This window comes from Phoenix dactylifera, chromosome 1, assembly GCF_051530095.1.
Source record: "Phoenix dactylifera cultivar Ajwa chromosome 1, Ajwa_hap1_PhDact_Kaust_v1.1, whole genome shotgun sequence".
NCBI lineage: Eukaryota > Viridiplantae > Streptophyta > Magnoliopsida > Arecales > Arecaceae > Phoenix > Phoenix dactylifera.
The window spans coordinates 5655810-5668683 of NC_143190.1; positions in this window are offsets into that span (position 1 = coordinate 5655810).

Below are 12874 nucleotides of genomic sequence, written 5' to 3' on the forward strand. Positions count from 1 at the left end.
ATTTCAAAGAGTATATTGATATAGATTTGGAATGATGTTTATAGCATCTATTTCTATGCCTACTGAACATATCTGTTAATTTATTTTTCAAATTTTAAGAGTTTGTCATACTTCTCTTTTATTTTTACTAGCACTTTATATAGATGCACATGTTCTTATGCATATAAACAATAAATGGGAGAGCACGTTGGTGAGATATAATGCTCTAAATTTTAGATAGAGAGAGAGAGAGCTTAAAGCAATGGAGGAAAACTGTAATATAATTGGGAAGAAATCCTAGGGATAGTACCATGTTAAGGGTAAGAACCCGTCATACTTTTTATTTATTTTCTAGGTCCTAATTAAGGAAGCCAAAATGTATTCTACCGATAATATTCCATGAGAGAAAAGTCATCAAAGTATTTTTTTTATTTTTTGAATCCTAACTAGGGTTTTTTTCAATTTTTAAATTCCTGATCAATAAAGCCAAAAAATTGAGTTGAGTGAAGAAGGTTTGCTTAATCTAATTCATTAGACTACTTCTTTAAACAAAAAAATAAATAGTTTCCAACAAATAAATTATTCTATGAACATCATTAAGTTGTTGGGAATAGATAGCAAACATATGGTAATAGATTTTTTAGATTTCTAAGAGTCTCTTATATTCTTTTCTTTTCTTTTTGTTAAGGAGAAAGAGTCTTCTTGCATTTTACATTTAACAAACCAAAAGAGATGTCTCTCAATAATATAAACAACATTTAGAATTAAACTTCTTAATAAAGTAGTAAGTTCTTCATGTAACTAATATCTCTAACTAAAGATAAAGATCAGCTAGAGTCATTACATTAAGAATATATTAGAACAATGGATGATGTGGGCTATTGATTCTTTTATCATTTTTCTGATTTTTGGAAAGGGGATAGTTTTCTCTCACTCATCCATTTAATACATATGAAGCACTACCGCATCATTACTTAATTAATGGAGAAAATGAAAGCCTTGTACTCTCTCTTTCTGGCTCCATCATTGGTTTATTGCCATCAGCAAGAGGCATTGATACCATCACAATGGTGGATTTCTCTCTGCTATGGTTAGCCACTTTGGCCGATCTTTCCTTCTTCCACCGACAGACTACTAGCCCTCCAAATCTCCCCTTCCTCCTATTGTTCGTATAATCTTGGCCCCCTTGATCATCACTTGCTTGCCTATACCTTCTTCGCCACTGTTGCCATCTACCTTCTGTTGGGTTATCCCTCCTATGTTGGAGGAGACTTAGCCCAACAAATGTGGGCTAAATTAATTAGTTTTAGCCTATTTGGTTGGACTATTTTTGGCCCAAAACGTGAGGCCCATTAGGGCAACCTTTTATGTTGAGAATGCAGGGTATGTGAGCCGTCTTCCACGAATTAAAAATAGAGGGAGGCAGGGGAGAAGATGCAGAATTGATATTCAGCGCGCAGTCTTGATCAAACGACGATCGGGAGGTGATCCGTGGTCCGATCGAGCTGAAATTTGGACAGCAGGTTCGCAACACGTGGTTCTTCAATCTGTACGGTGTGATCGCCATTTGCAGTCTTCTATCACAGTCAGATTTTTCAGAAACGTGGCTGCTGTTTATGTGAGATCTTCTCAATCTTTCTCTCTTATAATTGATGTTTGCCAAGAATATTGTTCTTGAGATTATGTGGTGATATATGCCTCTAGTTTTGGCTAGAGAGAACAGATTGTATACCCATTATTTGTTAATAGTGGAAGTTTTTGGGTGGACTACGGTCCCGTGGTTTTTACTCTCCACATTGGGGAGGTTTTCCACGTAAAAATTTGGTGTTCCTTTTGTGTTTTATTTTTCTGATCAGCTAAGTATTTGCGAATGCCTTGATATATATATATTAGGTGGATTGGCTCTAGTTGTTTGTTTTCTAACAGGTTTACACAAGGTGGGAGAGTTGTTGATTCCGTTGTGCTTTAATTATCTTGTTTGTTGTTACCTCCCAATCCCAACAAGTGGTATCAGAGCGAGGTTGTTGAATTGTTTTATCTTGTGTGAACAATGGAAACAAATACTGCTAGAATGATTAATCTGAATGGTACTAATTATCATACATGGAAAGGAAAGATGGAAGATCTTCTCTATGTGAAAGGTTATCATCAACCGGTATTTTCTACTATGAAACCTGATGATAAAACTGAAGAGGAGTGGAAATTGCTCCATCGACAAGTGTGTGGATATATCAGGCAATGGGTAGATGACAATGTTTTGAATCATATTAGTGGAGAGACACATGCACGCAGTTTATGGACCAAGCTTGAACAATTGTATGCTCGGAAAACTGGAAATAATAAATTGTTCCTCATAAAGCAGATGATGTCCTTGAGGTATCAGGATGGAACTCCTATGACAGATCATTTGAATACATTCCAAGGGATCATTAATTAATTGGCCACAATGGGTATCAATTTTGATAATGAGGTACAGGGATTATGGCTTCTAGGCACTCTGCCGAACTCGTGGGAGACAGTGAGAACAACTTTATCTAACTCAGCCCCGAATGGTGTTATCTCAATGGATTTAGCTAAGAGTAGTATTCTGAATGAAGAGATGAGACGAAAATCACAGGGTTCCTCTTCACAGTCAGATGTCTTAGTTACTGAGACGAGGGGGAGGAGTAAAAGCAGAGATTCGAAGTACAGAGGCAAGACCAGAAGTAAGTCCAACAAATTCGCTAATGTTGAGTGTTATCATTGTGGTGGAAAGGGGCATATCAAGAAGTATTGTCGGAAGCTGAAGAGGGAAAACAAGCAAAACAAAGATACAGATAAGAAGAAAGATGATAATGATAAAGATCAGGTTTCCATTATTGAAAACTTTCTTATTGCTTGTGATGTTGATGTTGTTAATCTTGCATGTCATGAGATGAGCTGGGTAGTTGACAGTGGTGCTTCTATTCATGCTACATCGCGGAGGGATCTCTTTTCAACCTATATAGCTGGTGATTTTGGGGTTGTAAAAATGGGAGATAGTGGCATAGCCAAAGTTGTCGGTGTAGGCGATGTTTGTTTAGAAACCAACAATGGCACAAAGTTGGTTCTTAAAAATGTGAAACATATTCCCGACATCCGTTACAACCTACTTTCTGTGGGTAGACTTGATGATGAAGGATTCTGCAATACTTTCTCTGATGGTAGATGGAAGCTCACTAAAGGAGCTTTGGTTGTGGCTACAGGTAAAAAGCACTCAACTTTATACTTGTTACAGACAAGGTTCTCCAGAACCACTATCAATGCAGTGGAGAATGAAGATACAGTTGAGTTATGGCACAAGAGACTGTGTCACATGAGTGAGAAAGGCTTATCGATGTTGGCTAAGAAAGGACTACTACATGGAGTGAAGAGTACTCATCTAAGAAATTGTGCTCACTGTTTAGCAGGTAAGCAGAACAAAGTTTCCTTCAAAGCATCCCCTCCTTCCAGAAAACCAAATGCACTTGATCTGGTGCATTCAGATGTTTGTGGTCCAATGAAGACAATGACACTTGGTGGTGCTCGTTATTTTGTGACATTCATTGATGATCAATCAAGAAAGATGTGGGTTTACACCTTAAAGACAAAGGATCATGTATTGGATGTTTTCAAACAGTTTCAGGCCTCGGTTGAGAGAGAAACAGGGAGAAAGCTGAAATGTATCCGAACAGATAATGGAGGAGAATACTCAGGTCCATTTGATGATTATTGTCGAGAACAGGGTATTCGGCATCAGAAAACACCTCCGAAGACACCTCAATTGAATGGTTTGGCAGAAAGAATGAATAGGACATTGGTGGAGAGAGTCAGATGTTTGCTTTCACAAGCAGGGTTGCCAAGATCCTTTTGGGGTGAGGCTTTGAGTACAGTTGTACATGTATTGAATCTCACACCTTGTGTTCCCTTGCAGTTTGATGTGCCAAACAGAGTCTGGACAGGTAAAGATGTTTCTTATGATCATCTTCATGTCTTTGGATGCAAGGCATTTGTGCATATTTCCAAAGATGAAAGGTCCAAACTTGATGCCAAAACTAGACAGTGCATATTTTTAGGGTATGGTCAGGATAATTTTGGGTACAAGTTTTATGATCCAGTTAGCAAAAAGCTTATTAGAAGCCGTGATGTCGTGTTCATGGAAGATCAAACCATACAGGACATTGAGAAAGCAGATAAGACAGAGCCACAGTATAGTGATGACATGATAGACTTGGATCCAGTTTCTATAGCACCAACACCAGTGCCAGAAAATGCTGATGAGTTGCAGAATGACCAGCCAGATGCAGTTGATGTGAATGAAAATGCTCCCATACAGGCTGAAGCAAATAATGATGCTGATAATCAGTTGCAAGAACCAGATGTTCCAGCTCAACTAATTAGGAGGTCTAATAGAAATAGACAACCTTCCACACGGTATTCAACTAATGAATATGTGCTACTTACTGACGGGGGAGAACCCGAAAATTATGAAGAAGCGATGGAAGATGAACACAAGAAAGAATGGATTGAGGCCATGAAGGATGAAATGAAGTCACTATATGAAAATCACACCTTTGAGTTAGTAAAGTTGCCTAAAGGCAAAAGAGCTTTGAAGAATAGGTGAGTGTACAGAGTGAAGCAAGAAGAACACTCATCATGTCCACGGTATAAAGCTAGATTGGTTGTCAAGGGATTCAGCCAAAGAAAAGGTGTTGATTTTAATGAAATATTTGCTCCAGTTGTGAAGATGTCATCTATTCGAGTTGTTCTCGGTTTAGCAGCTAGTCTTGATCTAGAGATTGAGCAGATGGATGTCAAGACTGCTTTCCTTTACGGTGACTTAGAGGAAGAAATTTACATGGAGCAGCCAGAAGGTTTCGAGGAAAAGGAAAAAGAGGATTATGTATGCAGATTAAAGAAAAGTCTTTATGGCTTGAAGCAGGCACCGAGACAATGGTACAAGAAATTTGAGTCAGTTATGGGGGAGCATGGTTACAAGAAGACAATTTCTGACCATTGTGTTTTTGTGCAGAAATTTGATGATGATGATTTTATTATTTTGTTACTTTATGTTGATGACATGTTGATTGTTGGCAAGAATACTTCTCGGATTGATAGGTTGAAGAAGCAATTAAATAAGTCTTTTGCTATGAAAGACTTAGGGTCAGCAAAACAGATCCTTGGCATAAGGATTAATCGAGACAGAGATGCTAAGAAGTTGTACATGTCACAAGAAAAGTACATTGAGAAAGTGCTTCAGAAGTTTAATATGAACAAAGCTAAAGTGGTTAGTACTCCTCTTGCTACTCACTTTAAATTGAGCACTAAACAGTGTCCTTCTACAGATGAAGAAAAGAAAGACATGCAGAAAGTTCCATATTCTTCAGCGGTAGGAAGTTTGATGTATGCAATGGTGTGTACAAGACCAGACATGGCTCATGCAGTTGGCACAGTTAGTCGTTTTCTTTCAAATCCAGGAAGAGAGCATTGGAATGCAGTGAAGTGGATTATGAGATATCTTCGAGGTACGTCCAGTTTGAAACTTAGCTTTGGATGTGAGAAACCTATGCTAGTTGGTTACACAGATGCAGATATGGCTGGAGATGTTGATACTCGCAGATCTACTTCAGGTTATCTAATTACTTTTGCAGGAGGAGCCGTGGCGTGGCAATCAAAGTTACAGAAGTGTGTTGCACTTTCTACCACTGAAGCAGAGTTCATTGCAGCAACAGAATCATGTAAAGAGTTGCTATGGTTGAGAAAATATATTGAGGAGCTTGGTTTCAAGCAAGAGCACTATGTGTTATATTGTGATAATCAGAGTGCTATCCATCTTGGTAAAAACTCTACCTTTCATTCAAGATCGAAGCATATAGATGTGAGATACCATTGGATTCGAGATGTTCTGAGTTCTAGGCTGTTGGAACTTGAAAAAATTCATACAGATGACAATGGTTCTGATATATTGACGAAGTCTTTGCCAAGAGAAAAGCTTGAGGTATGTCGATTGATCTCCGGGATGGTGAATCCCTCTACATAGTCGGGAGGGGGAGATTTGTTGGGTTATCCCTCCTATGTTGGAGGAGACTTAGCCCAACAAATGTGGGCTAAATTAATTAGTTTTAGCCTATTTGGTTGGACTATTTTTGGCCCAAAACGTGAGGCCCATTAGGGCAACCTTTTATGTTGAGAATGCAGGGTATGTGAGCCGTCTTCCACGAATTAAAAATAGAGGGAGGCAGGGGAGAAGATGCAGAATTGATATTCAGCGCGCAGTCTTGATCAAACGACGATCGGGAGGTAATCCGTGGTCCGATCGAGCTGAAATTTGGACAGCAGGTTCGCAACACGTGGTTCTTCAATCTGTACGGTGTGATCGCCATTTGCAGTCTTCTATCACAGTCAGATTTTTCAGAAACGTGGCTGCTGTTTATGTGAGATCTTCTCAATCTTTCTCTCTTATAATTGATGTTTGCCAAGAATATTGTTCTTGAGATTATGTGGTGATATATGCCTCTAGTTTTGGCTAGAGAGAACAGATTGTATACCCATTATTTGTTGATAGTGGAAGTTTTTGGGTGGACTACGGTCCCGTGGTTTTTACTCTCCACATTGGGGAGGTTTTCCACGTAAAAATTTGGTGTTCCTTTTGTGTTTTATTTTTCTGATCAGCTAAGTATTTGCGAATGCCTTGATATATATATATTAGGTGGATTGGCTCTAGTTGTTTGTTTTCTAACAGGTTTACACAAGGTGGGAGAGTTGTTGATTCCGTTGTGCTTTAATTATCTTGTTTGTTGTTACCTCCCAATCCCAACACCTTCTTCCCATCTCTCTCTTGTTCATCGTCTTCGCCAAAAGTCGCTTATTTTCTTATCATCTTCCTATCTCAATCAAAGGGCTTTAATCAAGTTCCTTCCATCGCCGCTACTCCAAAACCCTCCTCATCCTTGCTAGAGCAAATCCCGGGGGAAGGACATTAGTCCCGATGATAACATGGAATGCAGGTCAACAATGGTTAAGCTACTTCTTGATATTATGATGTAGTTAGGAAGTGTTGCCGTCGAGAATTGGCCTATCCCAAGTGCTAAGTAGGAGAGATGCTGGACTGTTCAGCGATAGCTATTCGAGTCGTGCAATGCTGCAACTTGGAATAGAGGTTGCCATAGGGGTCCTGGCTTGTTGTAACCAGAAGGATGATGACACCTTCAATTGGGGCTGGTTCTTTAGAAAACTTGACCGAGGGAGAGCTGATATACCTTAATCAATCAGCCAGTAAGCTCATTCTAGAAAAAGCCTCATAAAACAAGATGTCTATCAAGCTTCTATTATTTACTATTTTTTTACATCATAATTTGCTATAGTAAGAGAAACTACAATAGCATCATCATGGAGGGTTTGAACCCTCTCCGCATCAAAATTTGAGAAGAAAATAACTTCGTTTGTCCTTAGTCTTTTTGAAGATGAGCTTCTAGCTTGGACAGCTCACACGTAAGCTCTTCAAGCGGATGAACTGGTACCGCAAGCGATTGTTCCTTTGGCTATGGTATTGATGACTCCTACTATTGGTCAGTTGTCAACCTATGTCTCGAGGGCGAGTTGCTCCTGACCAACGTCTGCTTGGTCATGCAGGTCACGAACGAAGGCACTAAGGTAGTCCCATTGAATCAGTGCCTTGATTTCATTCGTTAGCTAAAAATAATCATATCTTTATGAGTTGCTAGTCTCATTTTTCGAGGCTGCTTCATGTAGCTCCAATTATGGATTTCATGTACCTCTCGAACCTCCAAGAAGGGCTCTTTGACTACCAAGGATCGTCGTCATTCCTTCTTGGCTTCTTGCTAGGCTCTGCTGGATCATCTTGAGCCCACTTATTATTATTCTTCCTTTTGTCGGGTCTGCCCCTTACTAACTCACGCCGCGCCATCATGGCCTCTTTAGCATTGATATATTTGTTGGCCCTAGTCAAGAGTTCGGCATATTTCCTGGATAATCTCTTCTCTAGAGAGAAAAAGAATCGAGATGTCTTCAATTCGCTCCTCATATCCTCATAGTAGACATGGCGATCGAATGATTCAAGTTGCATACCTCCAACATGGCTGTATTAAAGCAGCTGACGTAGTCCCGTAAGGACTCATTCTCTCTTTTCTTGATTGCAAAAAGGGTATCTAAACCCTTTGTTTGCCTCTTGTCGCTCATGAAGTGGGCAGCGAACATTCTACTGAACTGCTCAAAGGAGTGAATGGAGCCCGGATGCAACCTGATGTACCATAGGGAAGCTATCTTTTGCAACATGGCAGGAAAGGCTCTACACAACACTGTGTTGGTGTTTCCTTAGAGTACATGAGAGCTTTGAAACTCTCCAAGTGATCTAAAGAGTCCATAGTACCATCGCACATCTCTAATTATGGCATCTTGAAGTGAGGAGGAACATGCTCCTCCATTATTCTTACCGGGAATAGAGGTTCGATGGTAAACTCCACATTCCTCTCTTGCTCAACTTGGTGCTATCGTAGAGCCTCAAGGCATCAGTGCATCTTCTTGAACTTACAATCAAGGTCGGCCTCCCTCCTGGAGGCCTTCTCAGCTCAGTGAAGGGAGAAGTGACTAGATGCTGACTCCTCCCAGGAGGAGAAATCAGAAGATTGGAGCCGAATATCTTGTGCAGAAATTCGTGGCTAGGAATGGAGACTGCGCAGAGCCTTGTTGTAACTTTGGGGACGGACATGCTGGCTTGGAGGAGCCCGCCCCACACTCCGAGGAGGGGAGTGATGACCTAGGTGCATTGAGACTTCATGTTGGCCAAGTTCGCGAGCCTCATACTAATGCTGTTGAGTGGCGGCAAACTGCTGCAAATTATGAAAGTAGTAGTCAGCGCTTGAACCTGCTACATGAGCAGTTGAAACTATTCAGGGATTACCGTCTAGGACGAGTGCAATTCTGGTAGGGGTGGAGCCTTATATGGGCTCCACAAAGAGCCATTGGACTCCTTTGGTGTATTCTATTGGGTGTTGAAAGGTGCCAGTTGTGGCCTTCGAGACTTCATAGCTACGGGTTATTCACTTTTTGAAGATGAGACCTCCTATGATGCAATCTACCCTTCCTCTAGCGAGAGAGATGAGAACGGTCATGTCCTAGGTGCCAAGCAGGAGAGATGCTGGAGTGCTCGACAACGAGCTATTCCAGTCATGTAAGGCTATGATTTGAAACAGAGAGTTGCCGTCGGGATCTTGGCCTATGGTCAAGCTCTGACCTAAAATAGTAAAGACAAAGAAGTTCTCTTGTCAGAGTGTGTTCGATGGAGGACCCTCTGGTGCCTAAGTCAAGATCATGCTCAGAAAATAGAGGAAGCTCGCAATGGTTTATCAGGGCACACAAGCACTTACCTAAAGGGTCGCTTGAAAAGTGGATTATATAGGCAGAGACGAGAGCTTGTCGCCCCAGAATTCAGGCACGTGGGTCATCCAGGATTGGCAGGCCTCCACACATTTGGAGAATCAAGTGTGGACATTTTGCATGCAGATTGCATCCTACAAATTTGGCTAGCGTGATCTCAGAGGTCATTTGAGATTTTGGTCGAGGTGTCACAAGCTGTAGGGAGTTCTTAAAATTTGAAGTCAGTCGCACATTTCTAGGCTTGCTACATGGCAGGCTTTAGTTGGTGATCAGAGGCTTCGTGGCAAGCTTTGGTTTGCCGACCATTCTATGAGTTGTGGTCGGTTTCGAGATTCGTCAAGGAGGATATAGGCAGCAACAAAAATGACATCAGTTGTGAGTTTGGCCGGGGAAGAAAAAAAGTTTGAGTAGTGAAAACAAAAACAAAGATGACATGAGAGAAAGGAGATAAAGGGGAACAATTGTGGTCTCCCTAGTCTCAATGATTGCCCAAGTGGTGAATAAGCAAGCCACATTAGCACATTAACACCGCATAAGGATTACATATGTCAATTTAGCATTACTTGTAAGTTGGCTTGTAGTGTTTGATTTCCTATAATTAGCTCAATGAAACACATGCCTTATTAAATCAAATATCTTTAAAAGGCAGGCCTGGTGCACAAGACTTTCACTACTGGGATCTGTAGAAGGTTAGATGTATGACACCATATCTCCATATATGGAGAGACTAGTTCTATGTTTTGGACCTGCAACACATAAGTTATGATAGTTATTATTGCACCAAGGTTCACCCTTATTAAAATCAAGTATCATTACAAATGTATTATTGCATAACTTAATTATTGCATCTTGTGTGACAAATGAAAAAGCCATAGATAGAAGATAGAAATACCTCAATGAACCACACATTGTACAATAATAGAAGATAGTGATCGAAAGGGTGTTTTTACCCTGCTATCGTGGGATCTAAGGAAGGTTAGGTGTATGATATTTTATCCCCATATATGGAGAAGCTAGCTCTGTATTTCAAACCCATGACACCTCTATTATGATGGTTATTATTGAACCAAGGTTCACCCTCATTAAATTAAGTGTCATTACATATGTTTATTACACAACTTAATTATTGCATTTTGTTTGACAAATGAAATAGTCATAGCTAGATGACAATACGGATGCCTTTTGTTTCATTGCCTTCCAAGCGCTCTCTAGATGGAGGGCCTAGAAATAAAAAAATTTCCTTTTTGCTATTAAACTTCCCCATAGGGCTTATAATAGGTTTGCAAATCTTTCAATTTTTTGTATAAAACATAATGATCAGGGCATCACAGCTTGATAACCACGTGTTACAGTAAGCAACAATAGTTATATCTTTAAATCGGGCATGGCGTTATTTTTGCATAACACAATCCAACGCATTTATCACACAAAAACTAAACAAAAATGCCTTGGTGAACCACAAATTGTGACAATAATATAAGAGTTAATGATTGATAGGGTGTTTTTATTTCGCTACTGTGAGATCAAGGGAGGGTTAGATATATGACACCTTATTTCCATATATGGAAAGCTGGTTCTATATTTTAGATCCATGACATCTAGATCATAACAGTTATCATTGGACCAAGATTCAACTTCATTAAATTAAGTATCATTACATATGTTTTTTTTTATTACATCTTCTTTGATAAATAAAATGGTCGTTGATCGAGGATAGAAATACCCCGATCAACCATACAATATGACAATCATAGATGAGTTGATGATTGATAGGGTGGTTTTACCCTTGCCCCACCCCAACACCCCAACAAAAAAGCAAAAATAGTTGGATTAAGTGCATGGAATAAGACCTCTTTCCATGTCGTTCCATAAACTATTAATCCACATGTCAAGACTATAACATGTGATAATGTAATTTGGTTCATTTACGTGGGCATCACCAACTTGTGTCAACCCAACAAAACTAATACTTCTATGAGGGGGATAGACAAAAAGGGGTAGTCAAGCCACCAAGCTATTCCTAACCATCCAAATCCTCAAGAAAGTAGCATTTGATCCAAATTCATTCGATACGACTGTCAAGGACTTAGGTATGCTGGCACCTTCAAACTCGCTTCTTCTAATTAATACTATGAAGTTTGAAGATTTAGCATGCAAATAAACCATAAAAGTTATATGAACTTATTGTGGATAGCCCAAGTCCAAGAGATCTATGGGAGGCTCCAACCTCCAGTGCTAAGCGAATTCAGCTTACCACGTCCAATCATCAACAACAACAACAACAGCATCATCATCATCAACAATAGTAGCAATATCATCAATAATAGTAGTAGCACCAGCACCAACAATAGCAGCAATAGTCAGCCACTAAGATGTGAATGGGCTGCTACAAGGCTCTACGAAAGGTATATCAATTTTTTTTCATTCTCAACACAAGTTATCATCATCATCCAGCTGCTAAGATGTGAATGGGCTGCTATAGTGCTCTACAAAAAGTATATCAAAAGTTTTTCATTCTCAATACAAGTTGTGGGAATAATACTATAAGCTGATCCAGCCGCTAAGATGTGAATAGGCTCGTATTGTGCTCTACAGGGTATATCAAAAGTTTTTGACATGGTTGATCTAAAAGTCCAGCCAAAGCACTGTGCAATCAGTCCCAAGAAAGCTCTACACAACACCATTAGCATTGTTGTAGAATAAAGGGTTCACAATGCTTTACATTTAAGGTATTCTTAGGTTCAATATTCTTATCACAACTACTTACTACAGTTGCACTGAAATACCTAAGCATCAATCTAATTCAGTAGAGTTCTAAAACTTTCAGCAAAACAACCGCAGAGTCTATGATGAAATTGTAGAATATGCCATAGGCTGGCTAGAGTTAATTTTATGAAACTGCTCTTCAGCGCTATGCTTCATATAATTTAACCATGTTCGCCATCAACAATCAAAAGCCATAGCTTTCCTGTGTCGATGGCATGCAAGCTTGCCCTTTCAGGTCTTGAACTTTTAATCCAAATTGAAATATTGTTCAACTAGGCTAGAAAAAATGTTCACTTTTATCTTTTTGGTTCATAATTGTCTTCAGGGATATAAAGACTGCCAACATAATACAGCTGAAAGTTATATTTAGATCATCAATAACCAAGGATAAAGATAACTTTTGTGTCCACCATTTTGTTTAATTGGTTTTGGCAATTAACACAAGCAATCTCAAAGACCTTTTTTTTTGTACTAGTAATGCATAGAGCCCTAAGAGGAGCATCATTTGCTAGGCATTAAGAAAAAAGAATGTATTCTAAAACCTTCAAGTTGCATTACTGGATTATGGCATTGAGAGAAACAAACATTGTTCCAAACCTTCAGACCAAAATTCACCATCTTAAAACTAAACCCCGTACTGGTGCCACACTAACATAATGTCAATATAGTACAGAATTTTTTTTGGCATACTAAATATCAGTACACCACCGGTACCAGACTAGTACAATATAATATA